The 24,579-nt window shown below is 33.3% G+C and overlaps 1 protein-coding gene and 1 long non-coding RNA gene across 4 annotated transcripts in view; one reads left to right on the top strand and one right to left on the bottom strand.

Annotated features, from left to right (window-relative positions):
• Nucleotides 1–3,423, top strand: part of LOC124104632 (uncharacterized) — a 39,246-nt gene extending 35,823 nt beyond the window's left edge. Inside the window, exon 4 of the long non-coding RNA XR_006855480.2 lies at nucleotides 1,593–3,423. This is a non-coding gene — a long non-coding RNA (uncharacterized LOC124104632). The remainder of the gene's footprint in view (nucleotides 1–1,592) is intronic.
• Nucleotides 1–24,579, bottom strand: part of Unc13c (unc-13 homolog C) — a 601,300-nt gene that overhangs the window by 7,812 nt on the left and 568,909 nt on the right. The gene's annotated exons all lie outside the window — the stretch shown is intronic.

The raw sequence follows: 24,579 nt of genomic DNA, 5'->3' as shown, positions 1-24,579 counted from the left end.
CCTAAGACAAATGGATAACAACCTTTGGTCACTAAAGATTGCCATCAAAGTTCAAATACCATTTTCTGTTGTCTTCCTTTTCCTTCATTCCCAACACCAGGGAGACCACCCGGAGGAGGAGGAAAGGTATATACCAGAGAAGATCACACTTTACTCCTCTTCTCTTAGAGGCACTGTTTTAGCTTGCATTTAGGACAGATGCGGAAAGCTCAGGTGTGAAGGTGGAAGAAACTGATAAAACTCAAATTTTCTAGTATCACCAAAAACAGTAGGAAGCCCAACTATGATATTAGTAAGGAGGGTGTCTACTCTGTAAAAAGCAGGGTTCCTGAGAGAAAATTGATAGTAATCTTTGGAATAGTTCCACATTGCTGGATTGATGACATCCTTAGGAAATGGAGTCTTCCTATTCAAGGACACAATAAGTGCATCTTCCCATTATTCAAGTCTTTTTGCTTGTCTGTTCGTGTACATTGAAAACATTTCTTAATGTACCTATCATGCTTTAAAAAAAATTTAGTCCTAGGTATTTTATCCCATTTTATATGGACTAGTTTTCTTTATAACATATAATAAGAAAGTTAATAATTTTCTACCTTAATTTTTTTTTAATCAAGACAACTGAGTTTTTAATGAAAGATTTTCACTTAGTCCTTAAGGGTATGTGGGTATAATAAAAAACAATTAGCTGGTCTTGCTTGCTTTGGCTGATTTTATTGGCTTGCACTTATATGGTTATAATGCATGATATTGTTAAAAGTAGGTAGATTTGTTATCCACCTTATCCATCCTGCTCTCTGCCCTCAGACTAATCTGTATGAACAATCAGTGATGCCCTCTAGTCTAGCATCCAGTTTTTTGGCCAGATGTGTAGTCTGTGTCCTGTGGGAGTCCCCTTTTGCGGGCTGAATCCTGCAAACAAATTTTCCTCCAGCAGCTGTTGTTAGGTGACAGTCTCTTTTCTGACCCTGGCAACTTCTTCCGTTCCCCTTTTACTTTTGTCACAGGGAGGTTAGTCTACTTTTCCTTCTGGCTGTCTAATATCCTGCCCATGCTTTTGTACCTGGTTCCTTTATTAAATTCTCTTCCAATTGGGGTGTGCCATTTGATTCCTGTTGGGACAGGAGTTAATGTCCTGATTGGAGTTAATATCATTTATTTGCTCCTAACAGAAATGCTTTTAGCATTTCCTCAATAGTCTTGTGTTTTGAGGATCAACGAGCTAATATTTGGTGGAGTAGGGAGGGCTTAAAATATGAACATTCACTGCTTTGCCACAGTGGGGGACATGCCTAAGGAGGGTTTTGAAGGTTGAATTGGAATTCATCTTGTAGACAAAGGGAGCAGAAGAAATAGCATATACACAAATGTAGATGCATAAAGCAGAAATGTATGTCCTAGAAACTGCAAAGAATTTAGTATGGATGGAGCTTAGATGCAGGAGTGACAAGTGGAAATGCTAGAAAGTTGAACTCATCCTAGAGCTGATGAAAATTTAGTTTCTAGTCATGAGGTTGTAGTCAGGGATTTTAAGAAATCCTCTCACCTGTATAAAAGATGGATCTTTCTTTTCACCCCATTCTCTTCTGCAGAGCTTCACAGTTGCATCTCACTATACTGAGGATCAAACCTTAAAACCCAACCTTTGACTAGGATGCCTTTTATTCCATCCACACTGCTGGTACCTGCTGCTATCATTGAACTCATTCTTCAAAACCTACTATTTTAAATTTTTTTTAAACTGCAAGTTTGGAACATTTTCCATATTCTATGAAGCCCTGTCCAAATAGCTGTATTATTAAATTCTTTCATTTTTAAATTATAAATCTTTAATTACATTCTTGATTGCCTCATACTATGTAACATGGTACAAAGACTTGTGGCAATGGAACAAGACTCCCCTGAATATGTTTTCTGTTGCTCATTAACACTTAATTAAAACTCTGTGGACTTTCATTTTCTTATTTTTAAATGGTGAGAAAACCACATATATATAAGCATTATTATAAGGATAAAAGATTTTTTTTAAAAAATGTGGATTATATGCCCATAATAACTGCCCAATAAATGGAATGTGTTTAATACTTTAATCCCTTAAAGATTCATGAATAATGCCATATGTGAAAATTATGTAAAACCCCCATGAATATTATAGTTATCTAAACCATAATATTATATCTTTGAAGGGACTAGAGTTTTCCTCAATGACTTTGTAATTCTTTTATCTGTAAAATTTCCTTAGTTGAGTACAATAAAGATGTCAGATTTTCAAGGACCTCCAAATGGGAAAAGCCCCTCCCTGCCACCGTCATAAAACATCAATCCGGTCAAATGTATTTTCTCAATAGTTTTTTAAAACTATTGTTGAAATCAGGGATAGCAAGAAAATTCCTTCAAACAGAAAATGCATACATCTTGTGACTTATCAAAAAGACAAAAGATAACAAGTACTGGTAATGACTTGAAGGGAACCTTTATGCACTTGGTAGAAATATAAATTGGGAGTCATTATGAAAAACAGTATGGAGTTTACTTAAATTAAAAATAGAGCTACAATACAATCTAGAAATCCCATTATTGGCCATACATCCAAAGGAAATGAAATTAATCCATCCAAAAGACATCAGAACAACCCTGTTCACTGCAGCACTATTCACAATAGCCAGGAAATAGAGACAACCTAAGTGTTCAGCAGCTGAGTGGACAGAAAGTGCACATATGGTGCACATATACACCATGGAATACCATTCAGCCATAAAAAATGAAATCCTGCAATTTGCAACATGGATGGAATTGAGAGGTCATTATGTTAGGTGAAATAAGCCAGACACAGAAAGACAAGTGCTGCATAACTTCACTCATGGAATTTTATAATATTGATCTCTTACAAATTGAGAATGGTGCTTTCCAGGGACTGGGGAGTAGAGGAGAGGAAGACAGAAAGGTAGATCAATGGAGACAGAGATGGGAGCAAGATGTTATATAAAAAATGAAAATCAAGACTACAACGAATAGCCATCCTGACTGGGGTCGGATGGTAATATCAAAATTTTTAAAAAAAGGCTGATGAGGAGGAGGAGAAAAAGTAACTCTTATACCCTGTTATTGGGAATGTAAATCAGTGTAGCCATTATGGAGAAAATTATGGAGGATTTTCAAAAAACTAAATACATATCTACCATATGATCCAACTATCCCAGTTCTGGGTAGATATCCAAAGGAAATGAAATCATCATACAAATGGGCCACCTGCATGCCCATACTTATTGCAGCACGTTTCACAATAGCTAAGGTGTGGAATCAGCCTAGGTGTGTATCAACAGATGAATGGATAAAGAAAATGTGGTATACATACAAAATGGAGTTTTATCCAGCCATAAGAAAAAGTAAAACCTGTCACTTGCAGCAAAATGGATGGAGGTAAAGGACATTATTTTAAATGAAATAACCAGATACAGAAAGAAAATTACCACATGTTCTCTCATATGGGCAATCCCAAAGGATTCTACCTCAAAACAGAATAGAGGTTGTGAAGGGTATGTGGAGGGAAGGTAGGGTGGTTGAAATTGATAAGTATACTCTGTAAAAATGTATGGAAATATCACCCTGAACCCCTTTTATAGATTTAATCAACATAGTTTAGTTTAAAAAAAAAAATCACAAAAATGAAACAATGAACAGCTAAATAAATGTGCCTAAAGGCCTAGGGATATATATAGCTCAGTGGTAAAGTTTGCCAGCACACACAAGGCCTTGGGGTCGATCCCCAGAACTGGAGGAAAAAATGTGACAAAACCCTTTTAAAGTGTAGCCTTTAAATACAGAGAATGTTAAGTTTTCCCCAATTTGCTCCTTTGTAGCTTTTTACTTATAAATTCTATGTATGCTGTATGCTTTTTTCTGAAGAGATACAGAGAGCTGCATGGGGACTGGGATGGTAAATGTCTCAGTTAGTACTCAGCAGTACCTGAACACTTCTGAAACTTCCTGGGTGGAAACATTTACTAGACTTCCAAAATACACAGTTCTTTTTCCAAAACAAAAATGTGAAGTTTACTGCTTAGTTAAAAGAAATATAGTTATGAGAAGTGGCTGCTTCCACTACCTGAAGAGTGGAATTAGGTCTGAGAGTTTTGTGACAGTTATGAGTAAATCAACCAGTTAATGGGTCATTGTTCTTAATGTTAAGGATCATGCTGTTTGGAACTGCATTTTTTAACTATGTGTTGGTGCTTTCATGGCCTCTCTCTAGCACCCATCTTATGTCCAGTGTTGTAGTTGATTGTGCACATTTTCCTCCCTAGCCATGTACTCTAGCATCAGGAAACTTCTATTATAAGCTCCAGTGAGTTCCCTTATCCATGGGTTCACTTTGCAGTTTCAGTCATCTGTGGTCTACAGTGATCCAAAAAATATTAGATCAACAATTCCAGAAAAAAACAGTTCATAAGGTTTAAATAATGATTATACCATGCTATAATAACAGCTGTTCTATTTTGAATTATTATTAATACCTTACTGTGCCTAATTTAAAAATTAAGCTTAATCATAGATACGTGTAGGAAGATATGGTATACATAGGATTCAATGCTGTCCAGATTCAGACATTCACCAGAAGGAGTTGAATGTATCCCCCATGAATAAGGGGAGAGAGTACTGTAATAATCCGTATTTCTTCTAAGACAATTAACTATATCCTATTAGTATATATTAAGTGGCCAATTAAATATTTGCTAATTTAATATGAAGAAATCTTCATTTTACAAGGTCTCTCTATATGCCTGAACTTCAGCTCTTACATTTTAAAATATCTTCCAACAAAAACTTTAAGTTTCAGTTACCAAAATATGTTAATAAGGTACAAACTTCATAGCCTGGTTCTTTGGTCTAAAAGCATTATGTAAATCACAGGAGAGCATTTTCAGTGACCAATCACAGTGATTAGTCACTGTACGTCTATGCAGTTTATACAGACAAGGTGTATAGTTGTATTGACACCTTATTTCCCAGTTATAAACCCATATACTGGGACTGTGGTTGTGGCTCAGTGGTAACGCGCTTGCCTAGCATGCATGAGGCACTGGGTTTAATTCTCAGCACCACATACAAATAAATAAAATAAGGGTCCATCAACAACTAAAAAAAATTAAAAATAAACCCATATATTTTATAAACATGGATAATTGCAAGAGGGAAATGACTAGAAAAGATCAAAGTGCCACAAAGAAAGAGTAATAATGTCAGGATGCAATTTGTATAGAATATCAATAGTTAATAGAAGAAATCACTGACCCTGAAAAATTACTCGACTCTGTTATCCTTGCAGAGTGTCTAGATAGCAGCTAAAACTTAGTGGAATTGAGTCCACTGACATAAATGGGGACAAGATGAAGATATTCTAATAGATATGATGTCATAGAAAATCCTTACATTAAAAGTCCTTTCAGAACTATCATGCTAAGTGAAATAAGCCAATCCCAAAACACCAAAGGCAGATGTTCTGATTTGTGGATGCTGACTCAATAGGTTGCAGGGAGGGAGAAGGAGAGGTTCCCTGGATTGGACATGGCAAGGTGGTAAGGGGGGCGGGGATGGGAAAGACCGTAGAACGAATCAGATATAACTTTCCTATGTTCATATATGAATAAATAACTAGTATAACTCCACATCATGTATAACCACAAAAATGGGAAATTATACTCTATGTATATGTATATTATATGTCAAAATACATTCTACTGTCATGTATAACTAAAAAGAATTTAAAAATTAAAAAAAAAATTAAAAGGCCTCTTGGAGAATGTGTTACAGATGAGGACATAGCTCAGTGGTAGAGCACTTGCTCAGTATGCACCAAGCCCCGAGTTTGATCTCTAGCACCACAAAAACAAAACAAGAAACCTAAAGAGATAACACCAAAAGCAGAAAGGATAGAAAGTTGGTAACTATGCCAAACTTAGGAAGTAATATGACAACCCACCAAGGCACAGAGAAGTTGCTTGTTCCTTATACAATAAGAAAAATAAGTGTCATTCAGAACACTCTTGGTAAAATTAAAACACTTTAATTCCTAATGTTTCTAATGATTTAAGCTATAGTACACTGTGTATTAATTTTACTACATTTCAATTTCCCTGTGTACTTATAACTGACAGAAATTTGGTGTTTGTTTCTGACAAGATGTTTTTAAAGGTCATGATAGAATCATAATTTTTCCTTTTAGTTTATTGATATTGCTGTGCTGTTTCATCTGCAGTTTTTTTTACAGTCCTCCATTACTATGCAAACTGACAACTGTACATTTATTTTAGTGGGTTCATGTAATCCTTTTGCAGATGCTAAAACTTTTAGAAGTTTAAATCAGTCAGACATGAGCAACGTGTGCTAGACTATGCAATACATTTTACCTCCCATCTGGAGAAGTATGATTATCCAGCATGTGAGTATGTTGCAATGTGTCAACCATCCTGGGACAAAAATGAAATGGGACAAAGGAAATTTGAAGTATATACACAGTTATTTGCTAGGATAAAAATAATATGTAAGATTAATATCTAAGATTAATATTTCTCAAATTACTAAATATGAAAATCTATGGTGCTCTTTATTCATGTATTTAACAATTTAATGAATACAGTAAAAACTTGGAAACTATGCTTGTTATAATCTTTTCTATTTAAGCCGATAAAAATTAGACTAGCTATGTCTGAAATCACCATATGGGTATCTAGAATGTGTCCTTTGTCAACATTACTGGATCATGAGTATTTCAAGAATGAGCAGTGCTTATGTAAGTCAACATTGGCAAAGGGCAGGAAGCTGAAGGAACCAATTGTCTGCTTATTTGAAGTCCATTCAGAAGGGCATCTTTTGAAGATAAAAAGGTCCTGATTACTATCAGATTTTGATAGAGCATAGAATAAGCTCCTTAAAGTGAATTTTTCACCTACCATAATTTTAGTATACTTTGTTAGGTAATTGATCCAGTAAATATTTTATAATAATTACCCATATAATACATTTGATAATTATCTCCAAGTTCTCAATCAGCGTGTTTTAAAATATCATAGTTTCTCAAATGACCTCTATAGGTTAACCACATTGCATAAGCGTCTGACAAAGAGGTTTCAATCTGTTCTCATGGACATTTTCTGGGCACCATAGAAGATGACTATTCTGATATCAGAGTCACTGAAAGCTCTGCCCTACAGCTTCTCCAGATTTAGCTCCAGGACCCTGGGTATGAGTGATTCTGTGTCTAATTCTACAAGTCATTAGTTCTATAAATCAAAGATGGTAGAAGGTGAATAAGCCAGAAAGAGACTTACACTATTTATTTCCTTTTATCCTTTGTTATGCTTTCCTACTAATTCTTCCCTGTTCTTTGCTCATTGTCTTCATTTTACCATACTTAAAATATATTTGTAGGAATTCGTGGGATAACCATGGCTACACTATTTGACCACCTGTATGTAGCAGGCACTGTGCCAACTGCTTTCCATAGAAGGTCTTGCTTTGTTATTAAATGGTATTAAGCACATTTTACAGACAGTGAGACTGCAGTCCAGGTGTTTATTACCTGTTAAATTTAATAAAGAGCAAAACAGATTTAATCTTGGAGCTATGACTTATATTGTGTATACTATGTTATGAACTTTATTGAATAACTTCATTTTTTTTTCCACATCAAGGGAGAAAAAAAAGCTGCCTGGATTTTCCTTTATTTAATTTAAAATCTTGAATTAATAGACAGAAGTTAATAGACAAGAAATCAAAAATAAACTGCTTTAGACAGTGTCTAGATATCTTACGATATTTTTATGACATTTAGCTGACATTTGCAATTATCACATTTTAAACTTCCCGTTTTATATATTAAACTCCATAGCAATCATCCAAATATTTGAATTAACTTAGCCTCATTGGAATTTATGTTTCATAGCTCTCCAAGCTTTATCCTTAAATACTTTTTCGATGCTTTAATATGAATGGGTCTCCCTGGCTATAGTATGTGGAAGCTTATTGCTGAAAAATTAATCAGTAGTTAATAAGACTTGAGTTAAGTGTCAAATCTTTAAAGTCAGTCACTATGCTTGTTAGGTATTATTTTAGAATTCCTTTGAAAAGTTTATCTTTCCTGACTTGAAATATTTTAGGATTGAAAATACATTATTTTAGAATGTCATTTCCAAGGGAAACTTGGAAATGACATCTTGATAAAATCTCTTGTTTCAGACATAGGGAAGTTGAGGTTAAGCATGTTGAACAAGTCCCCCATCTAAGCAGAATTCAATGACAGGTCTCATTTTAGTTTAAGGATTTTTTTTTTTTTCACTGACAGACTTAGCTGCTTCTTAAAAGGTCTTTTGAGATCCATACAGTGGGAGAGGCTGCCAAAAAATAGGATTCAGGAAGTAGGTAGCTTGTGGATTTGGTCAATCATTGGAAACTTGACAGTTACCAAAAAGAAAAAAAAAGAAAAAAAATCTGAAAACCAAATTTTCAACCCTGCTAGTATCTGAAGACTATTTCTAATGTATCTAGTATTATCTATTTTGCCTGACTCAGTTTCTCTTCCAAAAACCATTCATATATCATGAGTACTAGTAAAAACCATGATCAGGGAGAAGTGGGATAAGAAGGGTTATGTCCACGTGGCAGTGTGCATTCCCATCAGGCTTTATAGGCAGGAGGAGACTTGGGGACGATGCATCTAGAAGGAAGAGAGCTTCAGGATATATTTTTTCTTCTTGCCAGTCACTGAAGCCAGTGTACAGCAGTGGGAGCAAACTAGTACAGATAGGTGGAGTCAGACTCTGTTAGTAAGAAAGAGTTAAGAAGCAGGCAGGGCAATCCAGGCTGCTTCTGTGCTGAAAAATCTATCAGAATAGATACTCTAATTTAAGGATGAACAAATGTAAAAATAAGAGGCTTCTGGAAAAAATTTAAAACACAAGAAAAAGGTAACAGCATCTCTCTGGAAATGCTGTTCCTGAAGAAGCGAGCATTAAAAAATGGAATCATAATCAAAGCAAATTTCTCGAATTGAAAATCTTCAATTTTTTAAAAAATCAAATTGATTTCAGAAAAATTAATAAAGTACAAACTAAACCAATGTACAAGTAGATGAAATGATTAGGTTTCAAAGAAAAATGGTAAAATGTCCTATCAAAATTTAATAAATACCAAGAAAATGGAGAGGATTCCAGCTGGCCTGCAATTTTCCTTACAAACAAAATTCAGAAGGAAATGGAGTGATGCCTACAGAGTGAAGAAGGAGAATTTTAAATCCAGCCAGTTTTTTCTTATGTGTAAATGCAACAAAGTCATTTTCAAAGATTTAAGATCTCAGAAAATTTTTATACATTTCCAGAGAAAATGACTCAGACATATTTCAACCAAAAGAACCTAAGACTGAAGATTTCATGTTGCAAAAATGGATGGTGTGGGTATTGGTACCATTTAATGAGAGTATATGCTGTACTGTAACTTCCAGGGGGCTATCAGATAGACACGTCTCACCTAGTGGACCGTATAAAGCTAAGCTGTGGATTGAACAGAAGGGTAGGTGCCAAGGAGGGGTGAATTCTTTAACAGAAAAGTGTCTTTGAAAGGTTTGTTCTTTTGGTTTTAATAATGAATCTCATGAATATTTTCTCTGAGTATTGATCTTTGCCTAGTTTCTATTATACATAGCTATATATTTCTCTCTTGAAATATAATAGCCACAGGAGTATATTATATTTGCAGCAAAAATTTGTGTATTCAAATATATATTTTAAAACAGTCCTTTGAATAAATTCTGAGGGAGTCGAAAATTTGTTTTGAAGCAGTTCAGAGATGCTCATGGAAATCTCTTAATTATGGAAGTTTGTGGTTATGGGTATTAGCTGAGCTCTATTCAATATGGTATCCAAAATAGGATGGGAAGACACTAACAATAATGAGAGAACAAAAAAAAGAAATCCTGGAAAGAAAGTTTTTAGATGACAGAGGAGGTATACAAAATTGATCCAAAATCCACCTGAGGTATTGACACTATGTGATGTTTTGTTCGAGGAAATAGAAAAATATGAAAATTATTAAGTCTGATTAAGATTTTTAAAGAAGAAAGCAATATGACAATTAATTAACAATCATCTTTCAGCAAGTCCCTCCAGGGAACTACTTTATTGTTAGAACAGCTGAAGCACCAGAAAATTGGGATGGAGGTTTTACCCCATTTTATTTTTCTTCAAGCACTTCTCTGATGTTACAATATCTATTTGCTTTTAGTTTATCTCTCCCACCAAAACACAAGCTCTGTGGGGAAATGATCTTTGCTGTGATACAAATGTTTAATGAGCAGCTGAAAGAGGAGTGCCCAGTTTATTTTTTGTGCTCAATATTTATTTGCCAAATATACAAAGTTATGAAATTTTAAATAAATCTTAGGAACGATGTTTAAAAGATAAGTCTTAAAGAATAACCAGAAACAATAAACAGTTTATAATTCTGGAATTTTATTGTTGTTTACATCTCTCCTTTGGCAACTATTAAAAGAGGTAAAAGATTATGAATACAATCAAGAACCCAAGAATACTCCTCCCTGGTCTCATTCTGTTATCATGGATTTAGAAATTATATTTGAACTTGTATTTTCAAGCCACACATATTATGTATTCATAAATATCATAATTTTGGATTTTAAAATGTTTACAAATGGTATTATTCTACATCTTGCTATATTTTGCTCAATTGGTTTAGAACTTCATCTGTTTTAAAGACACATTGCTTTAGTTCACTCATTTTAAACTATGTAGGATAACAATATGAATATATGTTAAACACTGATTTCTAACAGTTTCTATAAAGAATTTCTTTTGCTTTTCTATGTAAATAATTTTGTTGCCTGCTGTTTGTTTTTTTTTTTTTTTAATCTTTCAATTCTTGGTTCTTGAGTAAAGATAAGAATCTCACTAATTTTGTGTGTTTGTAACCTTGAGATAAAACTGCCATGGAGAACACAAAGAAGCCTAGTAAATAGTTCATGAAACTTCAAATATCCTAAATAAAATGCCACTAAAAATGGAACCCTTTGACCAAGCAGGGATTGTAACAGTAAAAGGTTAAAATACGGCCCTAATAAATATCACCAGAATTTTTCTCACATTTTGATAAGTTCCAATGATAACCCATGATGAAAGTTTATATTATTTAGATTTGGAAGACAGTATCTAAATATGATAAAGGCCATTTAAAATAGCAACCAATATCATGCCCACATGTAAATCATTATAAATTTCCTTTTAAAATAGAGAAAATAAGACTATGCAAAATAATACTCTAGTATGCAAATATATGTGAAAGTAGTGATTAAAACTTAGAAAATGGAGTATGAATCTTACAAGTAACATTTGGTATCAATTCTTTTGCAGAATTTTGCAACAATATACTTGTATAAAAAACTAGCAAGTGAAAAGTTTAACAAGGTTTCTCATTTTAAGAGAAACATGGTTCAATAATTTTGGGTAACTATACATTATTCTCAAAGATTATATATATGTATATATATACACACACACACATACACATACACACACATTGTTTTAGTTCACTTATTTTAAACTATATAGGATAACAATATGAATATATGTTAAACACTGATTTCTAATAGAAAGCAAAAGAAATTCTTTATAGAAACTATGTAAATAATTATGTATATAATCATGTATATATTTCTATGTAAATAATCTATGTAAATAATATTTATTGCTTTGAGAATTTATATATATATATATTAAAAATGTGATAAAACCATGAAAATTGATTCGTGCAATGTTTATCTCTGAAGTTAAGATGAAAATATCTTTAGGATGTCACTTGTTCACATACTTAGTTATGGGATTACTGCAATTCCATCAGAACCTCCACATTTTGAAAACAGAGCAAGATGGTAACTAAAAGCAAGAGCCTCTAGTGATCATTTCTGCATAGGAAAATAAAGTTGAACAGCTATTAACACAACAGACCACCTTCACAAAAGCTAAATAAATTAGGTGAGAGACTAACATGTTTGCTTTTATATTATAAAACCTACTGGAAAAGACAGGAAAAAAAAATAAAAGATGCTTCTATGAGGTCTCTCAACTCCAAGCCACCCAGCATGGAGAAAAATGCGATTAAATCCAGGCCCTGAACTTGAAACTCACTACCAAGCCTGTCGTGAAAATTCGTGAGGTCAGTGTCCCACAACCTGTACTGCCAGGTCAATACCCACAGATTGAGCCACTGGAACTGTTAGGCTAGGCAGCTGACAGTTACCACTCCTCATTTCATCTTAGGTGACAGAGAGGGAGCAGGGCATGAAAGCTAGTACATGGCTTTGTTTTAGAGCCCTGTGCCAGACTGTTTGCTGGCAGACCCAGCACCCATAGAAGTATATGCCATATTGTAAACCTAAAGCACACAGGTTTAATGCGCTACAAGAATCTTTAGAGATGAATACAGCTGGAAAAGATCAAGTTCTTTACTTGAAAAACACACTTTGGGAAAATTAAAAATGTGATAGAAAGTATCAATAGCAGGATGCCAAACTGAAACAATAAATAAATAATATTGAAGATGGGCTACTTGAAAATGCACAGATGGGGAAAAAAATTAAAAGAATGAAGAGGAATGAAGAAAGCTTATAGGTGATTTGGTAAAGTATTAAAAGAGTACGTATTTGAGTTATTGAGGTTCTAGGACTGAGAATGTCAAAGGGGTAGAAAAGTCATTCAAAAATAACAGAAAACTTCACAACATAGGATTAAACAGGTATGGCAAAGTCCAAAGTAACCAGTTAAATTTAATTCACCAAATCTACCCCAGGACATCTTATAATAAAGCTTCTAAAGATGAAAGAAGATTTTCAAAATTGGTAGAGAAAGGATATAACATATAAGGGTGTCCAAATTTGCCTGATCCTAGACTTTCTCAACAGAAATCAGTGGCATGAGATTTTCTAGTACCAAAAGAAAAGCCAACAAACAAAAAACTATAGCCAGCAAGACTATCCTTTACCACTGAGGGATAAAGACATTACCAGAAAAATGAAAGTTGAGAGACTATATTTCCACAATATTTGTTCTAAAAATACTAAAAGAAAGTTCTTCAAACTGAAAGAAATATTAATAAGAAGAAAACATAGAAAGATAGAGGTATACAATTCATCGTTAGAATATTAGAACATTCTGACTTTGTATTCTTAAGTGTGGTGCATAAAACATTCATATCTGTATTCATTTTATTAAAATATATCAATGTTAAAAGAAATCAGAATGATGTAAAAACAGGGTATCAAAAATCAAATTGTGGAAAAAGAATGGAATGCAACTAGAGAGTTTTCTCATAAGTAGATTTTTCTCTTGCTCTATTATTTGTATTCTTTATAATTATGTTAAGTTTCTATCTTTCAAAATAGCTTGCTATAATCAAAATATTTTTGTAAGCCTCATGGCAACTCCAAAGCAAAAATCTGTAATAGATAAACCAAAAAGAATAAGGAATCAGAACATAGTATCAGAGGAATTCACAGCCACCAAGGAAGATCGTCAGGGTAGGAGGAGCAAGGAATTAGGATAAAATTATAAAACAAGCTACATAATGGTTATAGTAAAACCTCATCTATCAATAACTATATTAAATAAATTAAATCCAATTATAAAATAGTCCCTGAATGGATTAAAAAAGAGGAACCATCTACATCTTACTGAAAAGAAGCTCACTTTATTTCTAAGGATACACAAAGATAAAGAAGGTATATAGTAAGACAGTTCACACCAATAGAATCTGAATGAAAGCAGGAAAAACCATTCTTATCAGATAAATTCGACTTTAAATCAAAACTAGTAAAAAGAGACAAGGAAGATCATATAATGTTAAAAGGATGATTCAGCAAGAGGAAATGACAATTTACTTGCACACAAACTGAGTACCCAAGTATATAAAGCAAATATTAATATATTTAAAGGGAAAAATAGACTTTACTACAATAATATGCGGAGAGTTTAACACCCTACTTTCAACAATATATCACTCAACCATAAATCAGCAAAGAAACAATTAAATTGCATCTAAGATTGAATGCATACAACATATCTACAGAACATTTCATCCAACAACTTCTAAGTACCCATTTTCTTATCAGTACATGGGACATGATCCAGAATAAATGACAGGGTCTCCCAATATCTGGTCAAATTTAAATTTCAATAATTCCAACTGTCATTTCTTACAATATTATGAAGCTGGATATCAAGAACAAGAAAAAAAATTTAAATATATACAAATAAAACTAAATACTTTACTTTTTAACAACCAATGGATGAAGGAAGAAATCAAGAAGGAAATTTTAAAAATTCTTGAAACAAATGGAGACACAACATACAAAAACCTGCTGGATACAGCAAAAGCAATATTATGAGGGACATTTATAGCAATTGGTGTCCATATTTTAAAAAAAGTAGAATGACTTCAAATAAACCTATCATTGCATCTAAAGAAACTAGGAAAATAACAAAGAACCAAACCTCAATTTAGAAGAAAGAAATAAGAGAGCAAATCAGAAATAAAAGGAGTCTAAAAAATACAAAATATTAACAAATAAGTTGGGCCTTTGAAAAGATAGACAGCTAGACTAACTATGAAAACGATAGAGACAACTCAAAAATCAGAAATAAAAAGGGACACATTGCAACTGATACCATAGAAATAATTTCTAATTATTTCTTGTCTTATGAACTATGATAAATTTGATTATCTAGAAGAAATGTACAAATTCCTAGACACATATACTTTACCAAGATTATATCACAAAGAAATAGAAAACCTAACTAGATGAATAATGAACAATGAGATTGATGGAAGACTTTTTATTACCGATTCAAAGAAAAGCCCAAGACCAAATGGTTTCACTGCTGAGTTCTGCCAAACATTTGAAGAACTAATACTAATTTTTCTGAAGCTATTCCCCAAAATAAAGAAATTCTTATATACATTTCTACATGGCAGGCACTACCATGGTAGAAAAAAAAAAAAAAAAAAAAAAAAAAAAAAAAAAAATCGATAAACAACCCCCCCCCCCCAAGAAACTGCAGGTCAACAGCCTTAATGAACATTAATGCAAAATTTCTACAAACTGAATCAAACAGCACATTGTAAAAATTACTATGATCAAGTAATATTCATACCAAGGACTCAAGGAGGGGTCAACATAGGCAAATAAACAAACATGGTACACCACATCAACAGAATAAAAGACAAAAACTATATGGTCACCTCTATTGGCGATTGATAAATTCAATACCCCTTTATGATAAGAATGTTGAACAAATTAGTTATAGATGTAACATACCTCAAAATAATAAAGATCATTTATAAAAAGTCAACAGCTGGCATTATACTAAACAGGGAAAAGTTGAAAGGTTTTCTCTAAGATCTGGAAAAAAAATAAGTATACACAACTTTTATTAACTTATAATCCTATAAGGCCTAGCTAGAGTAATCAGGCAAGGGGAAAAAATAAAGGCCGTTCAAATTGGAAAAGAAGTCAAATCACTCTTTGCAGGTGACATGATCCTATACATAACCCTGCCCCCATCACACCACCACCAAAAACTATTAGAACTAAAAATTCAGGAAAGTTTCAGAATTCAAAAATTGTTATTGCTATATGACAATGGCAAATTATGTGAAATCAAACAATGAATCAATTCCATTTAAAATAGCTACAAAATATAAATACCTAGTACTTAATTTAATGTGAAAGATTTCTACAAGGAAAATTATAAAACACTGAGGAAAGAACTTGAAGACATACAAAAATGGAAGCATCATGTGCATGGATTGGTAAAGTCAATATCGTTAAAATATCCATAATGCCCCAAATAATTTACAAATTCAATGCAATTCCCATCAAAAACCAAAGAAATTCTTTGCAGAATAAGGAAAAAAATCCTAAAATGTATATGGAACAACACACAAAATCCCAAACAGCCAAAGCCATATTGAACCCAAAGAACAAAGCAGAAGACATTAAAACTACCTGGCTTCAAAACACAAAACAAAGCTGCAGTTTTCAAAACAATATTGTATTAGCATAAAAATGCACACACAGCATTGGAACAGAACAGAATTCTTACAAGTAAACCTACACATCTACAGCAAGTTGACTTCTGACAAAGTTGCTAACATGCACTGGAGAAAGGACAATCTATAAATAGTGCTAGGAAATTTTCAGAAGAATGCATGCACTAGGTCCCTATCTGTCACCAGTTATAAACATTAACTAAAATGATTAAAGAATTAAATATAAGACCTGAAATTATGAAAGTACTAGAATAAGGGAAAATGCTTTAGGATATGGGAATAAGCAAGGGTATTTTGGATAAGTCCCCCAAAGCACAGAAATCAAGAGCAAACAGACAAATGGAATCATATCAAGCTATACAGCTTCTGAGCAGCAAACAAAATCAGAGTGAAAGTGAAGAGACAACCAACAGAATGAAAAACAAAACAGTTGTAAACTATACATCTGAGAAGGAGTTGATATCCAGAATATATAAGGAACTCCAAAAACTCAACAACCAAACCCCAAAATAACCCAGCTGAAACACTGGCAATTACTGGTGAGCATGTGCAGAAAAGGAACCCCTGCACATATGTTGGTTGGAATGTTCATTTTGGATATACATAAAACTAAATGGAGGCTCCTCTAAAGATTGAAACAGAACTGCTATACGATCCAGCAGTCCTACTACTGATTATATGTCTAAAGGAAATAACATCCATATGCTGAGGTTCTCCCACATCCACTGCAGCATTATTCATAATAGTCAAGGAATGAAAATAACCTATGTACCCATTGATGGATGGGTGGATAAAGAAAATGTGGTACATATACATGATAGAGTACTATTCAGCCACAAAAAAAATATAAAGTTCTGTCATTTGTGATTACAAAGATGAACTTAAGGTCATATATCAAATAAGGCACAGAAAGGCAAATACCACATGATCTCACTCATGGAATCCAAGAATGGTGATCTTATAGCAGTTGAGAGTAAAATGGTGGCTATCAGACACAAGAAAGTGGGGTTCTGGGAGTGGAAAAATGCAGATCAATGGGTACTAAGTTACAATTAGATAGGAGCAAGCAGTTCTGGTATGCTACTGCACAGTAGGGTGACAATAGAAAATGGTGACTCTACATTTCAAAAAGCTACAAGATGGAATGTTGACAGTATTCACCATAAAGAACTGACAAATGTTTGAGGAGATAAATATTTAACATAACTTAAACATTGTGCAATGTAAATAAATATCAAACAATTCATGGTATCCCAGTAATATGGGAAATTTTATGTATTTAAATAGAATTCCTTTATAATAAAAATCAAAAACCCATTTGGAAATGCATTAACAATAGTACCTAAGAACATTAAAAAGAGATCTTATTAAAAGTTGCTAAAATTATTTTTAAAAAGAAATGAACATGCTGGGCATAGTGGCACATGCCTGTAATCCCAGCAACTTGGAAGGCTTGAGGTAGGAGGTTCATGAGTTCAAAGCCAGCCTTCGCAACTTAGCGAGGCCCTTGACTCAGTGAGACCCTGTCTCTAAATACAAAAAAAAAAAAGCTGGGGATATGGGTCAGTGGTTAAGTGCCCCCGAGTTTAATCCCTGGAACAAAAAAAAAAAAAGAAATGAACATGTTAATATTAAAACACTTTACTAAACAAATAAATTAAACTTGGAATGTAAATGGTTAAGTAGACTAAACTAGCCAAGATCAGAATTCTAACTGGTTATTATTGTAGAGAAAAAATTTAATTAACATCCTTACCATATATACCAAAAATTAACTTTTAATTTACTGTAATTTAAGTTGAAAAATAAAACTATGGAAACAAATGAATTTTCAGTTGATATATTTATGTGGAAAAAACTAACAGCAAATCATAAATGCATTTTAAACTTGTATGTCAGTAGGCATTCTGTACAAAATTTAAAGTTAATTCATGAACTGGAAAAAGATTAGCAACAGATTATTAAAGATAGAAGGCTACTGCCATTAATGTATGAAAAAGCTTAATACACTTGGAAAATAAACTCTAAGATGCCAGTAAATAATCAAATTATAGATAATTCTCAAAAAGTAAACCAGTTAACAAATGTGGAAATTGTTTAGGTCTAACTTGTTTTGTAATCAAATTTACGTATATTGAAATAAGAGGCCTAGTTTTGCCTATCATGTTATCCAATATTTTAAATAAATTTCATCTAATGCTAGAGTTTAGTGAAAAAATCTAATACTTTAGTCCACTATTGGGAAGGGAAATGGAACAACTAGTTAGGTGATAAACAAGTTGGATATTATATAATTTCTGATCCTCAGAACCTAGTCCCACTTTATGAAATTCTATTAAAAATATAATTTTAGATACAGAAAACGGCTATATAGGGCAATGTATATTATTTAAATGCTCATTTTAAATGGTACTTAAGTACTATGTACATAAGAAATCAATAAATTATGAAATATCCATGTGACTGGCGAGAGCAACTGCAAACAATAATTTTTGTCAATAATATGTGAAATCATTATGTCGAAAATGTTACATGTAAGGGCTATGTGATTGTATATAAACCTAAAATATTCAAAATATAAGATGAAATTGCAAGAAAAACAATTTCTGAGCATTCTTTTTCCTTTTTATACTCTTCTGAATTGGCTATTTTTCAATATGCATGTATTACCTCTATAATAAAAATAAAATAAATGCAGTTCAAACATTTTGAAACTTTGTCAAGACCAGAATTTAATGTTGGCTAAAGCACAAAAGATTTTTAATTCAGATATTTGTAACAATATATTCATATACTATTTCAGAATTATTGGATCAAGTGATTACAAGTTCCTCTAGAGACTAATTTAGATCTTTTAAAAACTCAAATAGTCTACACATTAACCTTCTGAATTTAGATATCATTTGTCATATTTCAGTTTTCAACGACTGTCCATATCTATATTTTGTCCTAAGTCTTCTGTTCCTCTCCTGTCATCTTGGGGCATGATTCTACTGGAAATTTTTATCCACAAGCAATCCCTTTTTAAACCAATCTCTCTCCTTCTCCCTCTCGCCCCTTCTTTGAGCTCCTTGGTATTTGCTCTGCACTTGGCCTTGAGGTAGCTGCTCACCTTCCTGTAATCCTTCCCCTGAGCTTTCCTTTACTAGTAACTTCTCCAAGTTTCTCCTTTGTCTTTATTGCCTTCCCTTTCATACTTTAGCTTTTGTTAGATTATGCCTGCCAATTTTACTTCTTAGCTCTCTATTCTTTCTCTACCTTCTTTTCCTTTGTAAACTCTCATTTATTCTCTTATGTAATTATATGATTCTGGCCTTGATCCTAATAATTCAGCTAAACTACATTCTAATTGTCTGATGGTATCTTTGCTTGATGTTTTCCTTTCAGCTTTTACCTCAAGTTCAAAATTAATTTGTGTTCTCCAAACTCCTCCAGTTCTCAATGTCTTCATTTCCAACCTTAATCATAATATTCTTCCTACTCTGCAAGCTCAACTCACTGAAACACATATTTTCTGCTTTTACTTGCTGATCCTAACCAATAACTAAATGTATCTATTATTTTTTTAATCTAGCTTGTTGAATCTCTCCCTTGCCATTCTATATTCTTAGTTTAAGCCGTCAGCATCTCAAATCTAAAGATTTATGTCACCTTTGAAGACATCACATTGCTTTCAGCAATGCAGCAGCACTAACCTTCCCAAAGACAGATTCTACCCAGCTACCCTTCCTGAAATCAAGGGCTACTGCTGCTTTGAGGGGAAATTACAAATCCCCTAATTCTAGGCTTTAGAAGTTATTTCCCAATCAATCTTTTTCTCTCACTATGCCCACTAATGTCCCTTTCCACAAGTCTTCCATTATTTCAATTACTATCCTATCTCCCAGTTGCGCTCTCTCCAGCTGCCCCAGTCTGTCCACTCTGCATTGTTCATCACCACCCAGAGCCACTGTGTTCTTACCCACACACCCCTTTTGTCAATGTTCTGCTTTGTTGTGTATTCCAATGTTATTTGTACAGACCAAATCTTCTTGTGCCATGAATTTACACTAAGATTAAAATAATTTCAATGTTAAAAAGTACTATATTAAAATTTTAATAATCTCTATTATTCACCAAGTTGGTGGGATAATTAGTACAAAATATTGTTAACTGGAAAACAAATTTTGGAGATACAACATAATCGTGAAGCAGTGTGCCTAGAAAGTGAGGGCCCAGTCTCTCCAGCATGCTGCCTGGGTCTGAACTCAGGCTCTGCCACAGCCAATAAGCTGGATAACCCTGGGAAAGTTACTTAATATGTTTCAATTTCCTCATCTGTAAAATAGGAATGAAAGTAATTGTCTTGTTCAATTGCTATAAAAATTAAATGAGTTGTTACCTGTGAAGAACTTAAAAATTACATCACATATAGAAAGTGCTCCATAAATGTATTTTTATTATTATGGTGGTTTATTAAATTTTAAACCATTCCTTCCCTTTGACAAAGCAATTTCCTTTCTATAAACCTGTATATTGAAAATCTGCACAAATACACACAGGCATATATATGCCTAACGTTTTTACAATGGTTAAAAAAAAAATCAGACAACCTATATGTTAATAGGTAGTAAAATAGTGAGTACATCATGATATATCTTATGAAATACTATGAATCCATACTAAAAGACTGAAGTAAATCTAAGATAAAGCAATGTATTAAAAAATAACAAACAGGATGGGGTTGTGGCTCAGTGATAGAGCACTTGCCTAGTATGTGTGAAGCACTGGATTCAATCCTCAGCACCATATAAAAGTAAATAAAGTTATTGTGTCCATCTACAATTAAAAAATAACAGCATGTACATTACCAATTTGGGAAGAAAGAATACCATATCAATTTTATACATGTATGAATGAAGTTCTGGGAAAATAAATATGAATGTGTACAAAGAGTTGACAATGGATCAGCTTTTGCCTCTCACACTTTTGTATTAGCTGAATTCTTTTGACTGACAGCTGTTTGTTAAATAAATGTTTGAATATACCAAGAAAGAAACAGATAATCAGAGCAAGGAAATGGAGATTACAAGTTCAGATCACCAATATTAACCCCTGTGCTTTTCCTATCTAGAAGGGTACCCAGTTCCCCCATGAAACTCACTCCCTTTGACCAGGATATTATCTACCCTGCCAAGCAGATATTGTGTTCAAATTGCTGAATGCAGCATGTGAGCAAGTAATTGAAGAGTGTTGTGAGGAAAATTGGTAATGTGCTTTGATGGGTGGATTGAGCAATGTCCAGAGTGATCTGATAATGGGTACCTAGGTGACGGCAGAAGCCAGAACCAACTTCCCTCCAGTAATCAATCAAAGGTGCTCACCCAGCAGAATGCCCAAGCAATAGCAGGGAAGAAAAAAAATAAATCAGCTTTTTGTGACTGACCACGTTACCAGCAGTGGGTCCCTGGTTCAGAGCATATTGCTGAGATTTTACTTAATACACAGGGTTTTATTGAAGAAAAAAATCCTGAAAAAATTAGAAGTTTATGTTAAAATAGTCAAATGTAACTCTCACTAGCATTTTGAAGCTGCTACTCTGCAGGAGATGGGCATCTACAAATTCATTCCATTATAGACAAGGCAATGGGGCTTGGTAATAAAGTGCTCTGACCTTTTTATCAGGAACTTGTATAATCCAACATAATTCAGCAAGGACAGTGTAACAAGATAAGGGAATTGTAATGGACAGAAAAAATAACATTTATCAGAAGAGAAATGGAGACTATATGGCTCTACTTCTTGCAGACAGAGTGAACATAAAGAACATATTGGAAGAAATCCTCCGTTTCCTTTTATTTTTTCCTTTATTAGTCTGTTTTGTCTATTGATCGTTACACAGTACTAAGTGAGACTTTGGAATCTGGAATATATAAAAATATAGAAGAAAAATAAATATAAGATACATGATTTCTTCCCGTGTTTATTGTTATGTTAAACCTACCACATGAATAGGTATTTTGGGAAATAAAAGGTCCTAAATGAATACATTTCATGCCATTTCTCCAGAGAAACAGAATATATACACACATAACTATACCAGAAGATATTGCTTCATAAGACTTGAGTTTGAACACTGGCTTCACCATTTACTAATTATTGCCTTCGGCAATCACTTTAGCATCTGAGACAGGTTCTTCCACTGTGAAACTTAGATATCACATTCCCTTTATGAGATGATAAGGGCAAAGTGAAGTAACCCTGGCTAAGCCATTAGGTGGTAATAAATGTTAATTCCTTTTATGTCTTTTTGTTTGGATAAAATAATTATTGGATAAAATAATAAATTATTTTTTTTTAAAAACCTGTTCTATATTTACAGGAAACTCAAAAGCCTGTATATATTGTTTTAAGGGAAACTATCTGGAATACACTGATTTCTTGACTTAAGTATTGGATTTGATTAAACAGAATAATTTAGTCATCTACTCATATGGTAAAACTTATTTTCTCCCTTAAATCTTGAACTTCATCAGATATGTAGAGAAAAATTGGCATTATTTTAAAGAATGCAAGGAGAACACATACCTTTTGAGACCTTAAGTCTTGAAGTAAAAACAAATACAAAAGCAACTGTCTGAAACCATTAGGGAAAAAGCAAAAAAAAAAAAAAAAAAAAAATTCTCAGAAATAACTTCCAAAGATCCATTCTTTACAACTACTGTCGCTAACAACTTCATAAATTCATATGATGCTGAGGGATGCCCAGACAGGGAATAGCATTAAAAATATTTTCTCTTTCTAAAGAAAATGTTGAACTCAACTCTGAATTCAGCTAACATGCAGAGAAGAAAAGATAAGACAGTATTCTGAAGAAGCAGTTTAAATGCTGGCTTCTAGTTATTTTTATGTCTCAGTACATCAGTACATCGCTGTGTCTTATAGCTCAGTTCTAACTTGAGACTTGCCAGCATTCTTCCATTCATTTTCCTCTTTGCTTAAACTTTGAAGAATTAGACCTCTGTCATAGCCCACCAGTGGTTCTATTTATAATGCAGGATTTGCCACTAACTGGGTACTACTCTACTTTAAAATCAGTGAAGCTTAATGTATAATTTTTAAAAATTTAAGCAAACCTGGGAATCAAAGTAGAGGTCAAATTCCATCTTCTCTGATCCCTCCATATAGAAACATAACTGATAGAACTTCAAATAAGTTTACAATGAAGTTGTAAATATTTTCTACTTTTATTTTAGTTATTTCCACAAAATACACTTTATGATTCAATAAATTGTTAACTTTCCCAAAACAGGGTATCTAATAAAGTCATCTGTGTAATCCCTTTGCCTAACCCAGCATCCTGAACTCAAAGTGAGCTCAATGATGGAGCATGGTAGAGAGCTTAAGAAGAGTTTTTAAGTTTTTATCCCATGAGAAATGGGATACAAATAGTATTTACCTCATTATGGCAAGGATTAGACAATGTAAAGCATTTAGTATAAGGCCTGGCACATAGTAAGCACTAAAATAGTAATGGCTAACATTGTCTCTAAAGTACATCCAATAAAAAAAACAGATCCATTCAGAATTCTGAGCTTGAGTAAGGCATTTGCATAGCTGAAATTTACTTTTCCCCCCCTTTAATTAAAGCTGACAGCATAACAAGTTTAATCCCCTAGTTTTCCAAAAATGATTTTCTGGGTTCAAATAAAATTTTTTTTAGTGAAATAAAATCTTTGAAGTAAGCTACTGATCAAATATGTAGCACATGCATTTTCAGGTTGTTTTTTAAATACATCTCTTCAAGTTGGAAATGTGCCTACAGAGTTTGTGAAACTTTACAAAAAACCAAGAAGGTGATTCAATACTATCAGAGATTTCATCTAGAGTCTAGAAAGGCTTCAATGACTTCTAATGACTCTACCAGTAACAATAGAATGTTTGCCTAATAAAGGTGCTTCTCTTTTATAATTTAACAAAATACCAAAATATTAGCCAAAGACAGATTTTTGTTTTATTTACAACATTCTTCTCATAAGAATAGTGAAATAGGGGGCCTGGTAATGCTGTGCAGTGTTTTTTTACATACTTGATTTTTGCTTTCCAAAGAAAGTGGAGAGAGTCCTCTGCCCAGGGTATGACAGCCAGCTCTCATTTATTCTCCCTGTCTGCAAAGACCTGTTATCAATTCTTGCAGGCAGCACTGGCCCACTGTCCATGAATAATGCTTCTGCTTAGAGGCAATACTTATGAATTTTGTCTGTTAAGAGAGAAAAGGAGCACATTGCTTCCAAAGCATTTAAGCCATGAAGTAATGTAGGTTTGAGTAGTTCCTGCTCCGTCGTAGCAACATTCTAGTTGATGAAATCCAGGACTCAGTCGTTCATTTATTCATTAGACATACATCAAACATTTACTAGGCACCTAAATCTCTAGCACTAAAAATCATAGTGGTTGGTGATTCATGACCCTTGCTGTATATTAGAAATG

This window comes from Marmota monax, unplaced genomic scaffold (assembly GCF_021218885.2).
Source record: "Marmota monax isolate L192 unplaced genomic scaffold, Marmota_monax_Labrador192_F-V1.1 WCK01_AAM20220418_F8-fsc00001, whole genome shotgun sequence".
In the NCBI taxonomy this organism is placed as follows: Eukaryota; Metazoa; Chordata; class Mammalia; order Rodentia; family Sciuridae; genus Marmota; species Marmota monax.
This window is presented reverse-complemented; position numbering and strand designations above follow the sequence as displayed.